The following is a 10,114-nucleotide window of genomic DNA, read 5'->3' on the forward strand; positions in this document are numbered from 1 at the left end:
ATTGGACTTTGAAGCAAGGATTCATGATGCACTGTATCATTGAAACTTAATAAGCATAACCTTCATGTCGAGCCTTTTCGGTCTGGACGAGCCCGAATGTTTCCACTGAGACGATTGAGCCGTAGATTCAACGTCATATTCTTAAAACCTATGCTTTCGTCACCAGGCTTCACTATTTCTGTAACAGTGTTGGTTTCATTTAGTGATTCCCGACGCCGCTTTTTTATCCAAAATTTAACAGTTTTGGAACAAATTTCTCTGCCCAGCGGTCAGGGGGTAGAATTGCCCGTGGTAAGGTATGTCTGTCGTAAGAGGCGGCTAAAATCTAGTATGCACTATGTCTGTATTTTTTGGCTTGCCTCGAAATATCAGCATAGTCTTGTCAGAAATAGTGCTATAATATTTAGTCTATAATGACTTTGAATAAGATTCTTCTAATGAAAAGATATTTGAAATTCAAGCAATAAATGTCACCAGTAATTGAGTTTTATGGGTGCTCAACTGATGGTGGCAAAAGCTACAAGGTCTGACCGGAGACTTAAATCTGGTATCACGAGAAGCAGTTAGTCCTTCGAGTTCACTTCAATCTACTCATTGAGTTTGGAACTTTTGGGAGATTCATGGTGGCTGTGGTTTAGGCCTTAAAGCAGGCAGAATTGAAAATTCTTCCGAAATTACCTGCAAAAAGCTTGTATTATTTGGGGCACTAATCAACGCATTATTATTCGTGGAGTTAGGCCGTTGCCTTAAAAAAAATACAACGAATGCCGCAATGCCTTGTATATCCAAAACATAGGGAAAACTTTCATGTCATGAGCCAATCGATATGCCAACATCATTTATGACTTCTCTTATCTTCGACGGTCATTCCTAACCATTGATTTCACTTTTTCCACGTTTTCATCGGTTTCTGATAGACGGGTGGGTCGGGTGTCATCTTGCCAATTCATATAATTAAAAAAATTTGAGAATTGAACTCTCCAAACCTGCAATATTTTAAAATTCGCGTTATTTACTGAAGACAGACAGTATATACTTCTGTTTGTTACAAATTTCGTGGCAAACGTAAGGGCTTATCTACAGTTAGAATTTTTAAACAATCGATGTTTTTATATTATTTTCTTAAGGTACATATATTTAAGAATATACACAGAAATTTTTATCGTTCTGTAGTTCGTTTCCAAATAAATAATTTACTAATACTAAGTCTTAGAATACAGTTAAAAGATACCATGTGTACAATTTTTTAAATCAATAAATTTAAAAGATTTCTCAAAAAAAAATCTGAAAGATTCGTTTTCTTCGGCCTTCTAACGGTATATAACAACTTTATAAACACTGCACAAGGTATAAAAACTGTACATAGAAAAAAAATTGTGTGAAAATTATAAGAGAAAACTTCCGAAGTGTATTTAAATTTCGCGCAGTCATAGCATGACATGCCTGATCAAGTTTAGGTCAATGCAGTGTTTTTCAAGCAGCGGTAACTGCCAAAACGGTTGCAGTTGTTGTACTGCTCCCAAGTGTAGCCTTTTTCGGGAAAGAGGGCATTTTCCCCCAAAGTTGGTCCAGTTAAAGAGTCTTTTTCATAATTACATTTCTCTGGATACTTAGCGGAATCACTGAGCCAGAAAAAAGCAAGAAGAAGTGAAAGCGTGTCGAGTCGAATATTATCAATTGGATATTTTTATACCCTGAACAGGGTATATTAAGTTTGTCACGAAGTTTGTAACACCCAGAAGGAAGCGTCGGAGACCCTATAAAGTATATACATATATTAATGATCAGTTTGTTGAGCTGAGTCGATTTAGCCATGTCCGTCCTGTCTGTCTGTATATATACGAACTAATCCCTCAGTTTTTAAGATATGGTTTTGAAATTTTGTAAACGTCATTTTCTCTTCAAGAAGCTACCCATTTGTCGGAACTGCTGATATCGGACCACTATAACATATAGCTGCCATACAAACTGAACGATCGGAATTAAGTCCTTGTATGGAAAACTTTCGCATTTGACGTGGTATCTTCGAAATTTGATATGGATTACTGCTTAAGGTAATAACACAATCTCCAAAAAAATTGTTCAGATCGGATTACTATATACTAATACTAATAGCATATAGCTTCCATACAAACTATACACATAGTTACTAAAAGAAATGCAAGAAAAGAAGTTAACGTTTTTTCCTGTTTCTCTTTGATATGATCAGCGTATGCTCTTGTTTTGTGCTTCAGAAAGCGGGCAACAATTTACTGTTTCAAATATAAAATAAAATTAAAGTATTATTTAAGCTAAAATTTGATGGGATGGAACAATTATAATATACATATCTATCTTTTCTTAATATAAAAGCCTTAGTAGGCTCTTAATGATACGGTATATTTGGTACATAAGTAGCTAAATTCCAACAAATTTGGTGAAAGGAAAAATTTTTGTGTACAAGATAAAAATATAAAACCCAAAATTTAGCTTATTTGAATTTTTCACATAAATTTTGAGGTTATTTTAACTACCCACAACATTGCTATATAACTATTTTCTATAAGAGTCGTAGTTTCGGTGGAAGACCAGTTAAACCATACCTAACCCTTAAAATTTCATATACTTGTAGGTCCCTCCACTTTCTTTTCCCAATCTCAGATCGCCGTTAAATAATCTTTCCTATAATATTTGCTATTTTATCATGGGTTTCAATATCTATAGGAATTTATTTCTTTTTTATCGTTTTCAAAGGCTTTTGCGCTAATCTAAAAATAATTAATAAACAAAGCAATTTTGAAAACGGAAATGCATAAAAATATATATTATAAATGTTTAAAGTTCAAGCGAAAAGTTTATTATATTCTTTCAACCTTTTCAAAATCCAGTAAGATTTTTTCCAACATTGAATACTTGGTAACCTATGAAGTTTTGTTGAAAGCCAAAAGTTTTGGAACGCCTACCTCGAACTGCCATATTCACAGAACTCAAAAGTTCATTGCAATCACAACAAATTTATTTCCCAAATATATTTATGTAGGTATGTACATACATATATAGTTATGTGGTGGGCAACGAGAAAGGTGCAACTTTTGATGCCACCACATGTAAAACTCATTTTTTTTTTGGGAAAACTCAACCACAAAACTTTTCATTGTCATGTGAGGAAAAAAGATTCATAAAATAAATACAACAAATACAGACACCAACAAAGACAACATATGACTATTATGGCACTACTTCATTCACACCTACGAGCACGTGCGCGCACACACATCCCCACAAACCCATTTATTTACCGTTCCTGCCAGCACTTTTGAACAATATTTATGCACGTGAGCATAAATAATAAAGAGATGGAGCTGCCGGTGGGGGCGACAGTGGGTGGGGGTGCGTAGTGTAAAACTTTGATGCTGTTTGCCGGTGCCAAATCCAGTTTGACTTCAGTTTTAAAATTACAAATTATAAATGCATAAAAGCGAGACAAAACTCGCTGGGAAATGCGCAACGCGGGAGCAATTGCCAGTTGAGCGGCGACCGCGTGAGGGATGACAATGAAGACACGATGCAAAATTGTGGCATGCAACGGCATTTAAAATCGCATAAAAGCCGGCAAATGTGGATTTGTGTGGGTTGTATACCGCCGCAATGAATGAACAGCTGCAACTGCCGGGTGGTTGTTGTGCATTTTGGTGGCTTTTGTGGTGAATTGCTAAACGGTACTTGTGCTTTCACATATTACGAAGCACTGCTCGCCAGTATGTGTGGATTTGAATGTACCGTCGAATGACTTTGGCGCATCTTTGTTGTTATGCGCTTAAAGTGCGACAGCAGGAGAGAGCGGAGATAGAGGGGAAGGTGTGTTGAGTTAGTGGCTTTGCGCTTAAGAAAATAGTGCAACAAAGCGGTGTTGGTTTTGGCAGTTGTACTGCATGTTGCATGTACAATAAACTCCACTAAAAAGACAATGGCTGCGGCATAAAATATAGAACAATTGTATAAAAGGCTCCTTCTTCGCACGCGCCCACATACATAAAATATTTACTTACGCTCTGCAATTTCTGTAATCTTATTATGACATTTATGAGCACGTATATGAGGCTCTGTGTTCCACCTAGGGAATATGAAGATGGGAGTGGAGAGTGCATATGATCATTTAGTGTAGCAAAGTAGTCAGAGAGTGTGGTATATCAACTTATAAGTACAAACCCTGTCTGAAAATCAGATGGGCAGCAAACCCTTACAATTACACCGATTAAAAAAATTCAGAAAGTTATATTCTTGGATCAAAGTGATTGAAATGACACAAGTGTCTGAGCGGAATGTAACATTTGATATCTCTTAGGATAATCTGATAAACATTCACCACCACAACAGCGCGGTAGTATTAGCCTCGAGATCGCTCACTGAGTGCCCTCAATATCAATATCATCAAGCTACATTATTAGCAGACTCGTTTGGATGCCTGGTCACAGCGGAAATGCTGATAGCCAATGAGCTAGCAGAAGGGGAACCCTTGTTCCATTTACATTGGAGTGGAAACGATTTAGATTTCCGTTGTACTCCTGCGTTTTGACACTGGACCCCGTTGGAGTACTAGACAATGCTCAGTAGGCATTTATGTGGTAGGACTAATAATCTTGTCGGTCATGCAAGCACTTTTTGTCTTCTGCAATGCTGAGGTTGAAAAGTCGTTGCTGTCATACTTGCGGCGAACAAAGAACAGATAACCAAACTGGTACTGAACAAATTTGAGATAGACCCAATATGCTTTGTTGATTTATAAGAGTCTTTGTGATCAACAATTAGGCATTAGGTTTTAGGTATCACACCTAAGCTATCTGAATGAGATCACTGTTAACCTAACCTAGAATATCAACATTTGCAAAATCCAATAAACAGTTGACTGACTAGTTGCGCTTGCAGTCCTAACTAATTGTATAACCACTTGAGTTGACTGTTAGATGTATAGGATTTATGAATGTATAAGAAGCTACAAATATGTGGGCAGTACTAGTTATGAATACCTATAAAAAATATATATGTATTTCAGTGAACAGAATTCTGTCAAATGAGAAATTTTTGGATATTAATCGAAGAGCATTTCGTCAAAATCGCTTTACAGTGGTGAGTCAGTGAGATCTGTGATCGTCTGATCAGTAACATGGGGGAATATGATTTATTTTGTACCCTAAAATTATTTTCTTTTATAGTATAACCACGACAACAATTATACTGATGAAAAAAATGTGAGAATATTGCTTATAAAAATTCAGAAGTTTTTTATTTTAAAATGCCGACTTGTTATCAGTCGTAAGAATATTATATAAGCCAACCAGGATTTCAACCAATTCATGTTCGATTATACATTTGCCGTCAGCCGAAAATTATTGAAAAATATATGATTATTCTGAGGAATTTTTTTTTTTCTCATCTGATATTGGCTTAAGAGCAATAGGAACACTCGTTCGTGTAAACATCTTATCAGAAATAAGTTTATGAAAAAAATATATATGTATCATTGCACTCTATAGCTTTAAAATTTTAACGAAAATAATGCATTAAAACATTCTTATTAAATTGTTTCCAAGCAACTTTCCTATAGGATGGAAAATGGATATATTATTTTCACTTATAATCAACTATCATTTCCTAAAATATTCCCTGATAAATGTACCGCTCATTCTGTAACTTAAACTCCTTCCCAAGTCGCTTGTTCTTCTATCACTTCATGTGAGTTTAATGCTCTCATATGTACTCTTGATTATGTTTTCGTAGAGTCAACTTAATTACACAATGAATAAATTATGCTTTTAACGAAACTTTAATCAACTTTCTGCGTTATTGTTAGGATGTCAAAGAAGCGAAACTCCAAAAAGGGCTATTGTGTGGCTTAAAACAATATATGAATGTGGTTCTTTTCATTATACATATGTGCTTGGGTTGAACAGTATTACTTTAATATAGGAAGTACTTATTCACAGCATACTATAGTATACATATGTATATCGAAGTGTATTAAAATGAAGATAGTTGTGAACAGATCATTCTTTGTAGGGTTTTATGAGTTAATATATTTCAACTTGAATATATTGGTTTAAGTTATTAGTGAACAATTGGTAGTATCGAGGCTACAAATCCTTTGACATTTTTTAGAAATGGATATATTTCAATATAAGACACAACTTTGAGGTAAGGAACATAATATTTTATGAAAAAAACTTTCAATTGGAAACAGTACTAGAGATACAGCTTTGAAGCGAGCATTAAATCTAAACACCTCACATTCACAGCTAGTCTCTTTACTTTACAAATATAGCTAATATTTCCAGTTGTTTTTGTCTATTTAATAAAGGTATTTCAAATTCATGATATACAAATCGAACAAACCCTGTATGTAGTACTTCGTCTAGCTCTGAATGCATTGTGATAGTTGAAGCCAAACTTCGGTATCATACCTTAAATCCTTCGTTGTATGATCTTCACATTATCTTAAGTTACAATCCTCTGTGAAGCTGTTTCAATAAAAGGATTGAAAGCACATTGAGGGTTTTTAGCACAGCATAATTGGGGAAGTCTTAGTGGTATTCCCAAAGTAAACCTCACTGTTGGGCCAAAGATCTCAAGCAGATCAGCAAATGTTGAATGAGACTAACTAATATAGAAATACTATCGAACATTTGAATAATAGCACTAATATATCCTGAAACCTCTAACAAAAGTGGAAGTTCTTGGAATCTATTTATAAAGAGAAGGATTCATCAACCTCAAAACATTGGCTTTCTTAGCAATTTATGCTTGAATTAGTCGTAGAACAAGGAAATCAGAGACATGCTTGCAATTGAAAATAAGTTATCTAATAACGATTGGAGTCAAAAAGGATTATCAGAACACTGATGTTTGGTCAGATTGACCAAAATACTGCAATATTTGATTGAAAAATGGTTGTATTGTTTTTTTCTAGATATCGCTTATAGCAGACAAAGAATTCGAGCAAGCTCGAAAACTCGCATTAACTGGATTATAGAGACGGTTGAAAAAAAGCCAAAAGACATTTTTATAATATGTACCCCGTTCTTTGCGATTTAGCCTAAACTAGTAGTAGCTTTGAAAAATATCGGTTCCTGGACTACGATACACATATGTATCAGAAACGCCAGTGTTGAATATACACTAGAGCAATATATCTTCTTTATGAAAGTCACAAAATCAAGCGCTTAATAAATTTTCAAGCCAAGCAGTTGACACTCACTCTCATTTGCTATAAACTCAGCGTTATTGAGCACTTTAATTTCAACAAATCTACTGTACTCATGACATATGACATACTTTGACCAACATAAATACTAATATAACTCAATTTATGACATACCGTGCAACCGATGCCACTAGCAGTCACCGTAATCGTTCACTAAATAAATTAGAAAATTCAAATCTCATGCGTACTCTTCAGCATGGACACCATGAACGTGCGACTGACAGATGCGGTTGCCATTTGTGGCCATGTTGTGGCATAAACGTTGATGCCAACTGACTGTTGCTGACATTTAAGCAATCATAAAAGTGGTCATCACAGCTGCAGCGGCAAAACCGGCAACAGGAACGCTTAAAACAATGCGACAGCAAGGAGATAGAAAGCAAAATTGTTAGGAAAAAAACTGCTGAAAGAGAAAATGACCAACATGTGACCGCAAAAGTAAAAGGAAGAAAACAGAAAATTGGAAAATTTCAAAGGCGGGCAGGAAGAAGAAGGGTAGCTGCAGCGAGTTAGTGGAGATGTGACGCACAAGACCCACTATACATACATATAAATATTTATATGTGTGTATATGTATGTGTAGTTAGAAGACTACAAGCATTAGTATTTGATTGTCCAGCTGGACGAGTGTGTACAAACGTGGGATCTGCCGGACCATGTGGAGCTAGCTAAGCGACCATCACAATCAACGCAATCAAGAAACTGTAAGGCACATCAGCGGCGGCAACAACAACGCTACCATATGCTGCTCCTTTGAGATCACGTAAAGAATTGCAATTTCTATGCTCTTCTACATTTATTATTTTTTTGTGTTTTTTACTTTGACGCCAAATGCACTCGCAACAGTTGAGCTCTGCATAACGAGCATGCCACACGCGCTCAAGCCGGGCTTACCATAGTTGTTGTACAGAAAAAAACAAAGTTTACTACAAACCAAATGCAAATTAATAAAGCACAAGTGAAGTAACAAAAACGGCGAACGAAATAAATGTGAAGAAGAGTGCACAGCGCGCAAATCACAACAAATGGAGACATGCCACTAAGTGTTGCACGTCGCTGCAGCATTGCCTGGTATTTGTTTTTGACATTTTTTTCGCAGTCGGATACGGAGAGTCCATTAACCAGTCACTTCGTTGCCACGCTACAATGCTAATATGTATGGGGAACAAGAAAAAATTATAACTTCGGCTGCACCGCAGTTATTTTTAATACCATTCACAGGTGATTGTAGCGCTTCCTTGGTCAATAATTTGTGTAAAATTTCGCGAAGATTTTGTGCCAAATAAGAAAGTTTTACATACAAAGACTTGAGTTTGATAGGTCAATTTGTATGGCAGCTATGTGCTATAGTTGTCCGTTCCGAACAATTTCTTCAGAAATTATAGCGATGGTTTCGGTACTAAGCTGTGCCAAATTTCATGAAGATAATATAAAAAAGTTTTTCATACCCGGACTCGCTCGGTATGCTTGTTTAGCGGCTATATCTTATAGTAGTCCGATATGAACGGTTCCGACAAATGAGCAGCTTCTTGGTGAGAAAGGGACGTGTACAAAATTTCTAAAGAATATCTTAAAAGCATGTGGGCTAGTTTGGCCATGAAATCTAACGCAGGATCACTCTTGCCAACAGGACTGAGTAGGCGGAAAAGTAAAGACCTCTTTAGACGAACAAAGTCCAAACTCTACAAGTCTCTCATCATTCCCGTCCTGCTATATGGTGCGGAGGAATGGATAATTAGATCATCTGATGAGTTGGCCGGCCTTAGGAGTGTTCGAGAGAAAGGTTTTGCGGCAGATTTATGGTCCTTTGCGCATTGGCTACGGCGAGTACCGCAATCGATGGAACGATGGACTGTACGAGATATACGGAATCAAGAGACAGATGTTGCGCTGGCGAGGGGGGTCATGTCGTCCAAATGGAAAAAAACAGTCCAGCTTTGAAGGTTTTCCATTCAGTACTCGTCGGCGGAAGCAGATGAAGAAGAAAACCTCTACGCCGTTGGAGCGATCAGGTGAAGGAAGACCTAGCTATACTTGGTATCTCGAATTGGCGTCAAATAGCGAAAAGAAGAAACGACTGGCGTGCTGTTGTTAACTCCGCTATAACTGTGCCAGTCCGGTGCTTACGCCGATAAAGAAGAAGAAGATACGGACGGAAAGACGGGCAGAGAGATGGAGACATAGCTAAATCGAGTCAGCTCGTCACGCAGATACGTCGTTTTCTGTTTAAAATTTCGTGACAAACTTAATATATACTGTTCACGGTATAAAAAAGTGTTTGTGACAAAGCTACGTGGCGCCTGACAATTGCTGGCAATGAAGCTGCGACTATGCGGCGGTTCTCCTAGTCACAAGGACAATGCTCGGGTGTGATGTGCCCCGTCACAGTTTCACGAAGCCGCGTAGCAATTCCACTCGAGTGCTCGCGCACACACACAAACAAACGGACAAACAATGGTGAGTATAAATAAACAACTCCACAGCATTCCTTGTACTCTGCGGCACTTCAGTGGTGCTACACATTTTGATATGATCTCTTTTTTTCTACTTTTACTTTTGCTAATTCCCACGTTCACTTGAAAATACCTCCACACACAACTCCCTGCCTTTTTCATTCCCGCCGGGACTCACTCACTACTCTGCTGTATGTTTGTCTGATTGTCCGTGACACTCTCTCGACATTTATGATGGTATTTATGTGTCGTAATGAAAATTAGATTAAAAATGCTAAAATGAAACAATTCATGCAGCTAGTTGTTACCAGTGTTGCCAGAGTGTGCAGAGATCATATATATATGAATATAGTATCTGAAGGATATTATCCATTGTAAGGCGGCGTGTGTGTGTGTGTGTGAGTGCAGGATTATATTAGTATTA

This window comes from Bactrocera neohumeralis, chromosome 5 (assembly GCF_024586455.1).
Source record: "Bactrocera neohumeralis isolate Rockhampton chromosome 5, APGP_CSIRO_Bneo_wtdbg2-racon-allhic-juicebox.fasta_v2, whole genome shotgun sequence".
NCBI lineage: Eukaryota > Metazoa > Arthropoda > Insecta > Diptera > Tephritidae > Bactrocera > Bactrocera neohumeralis.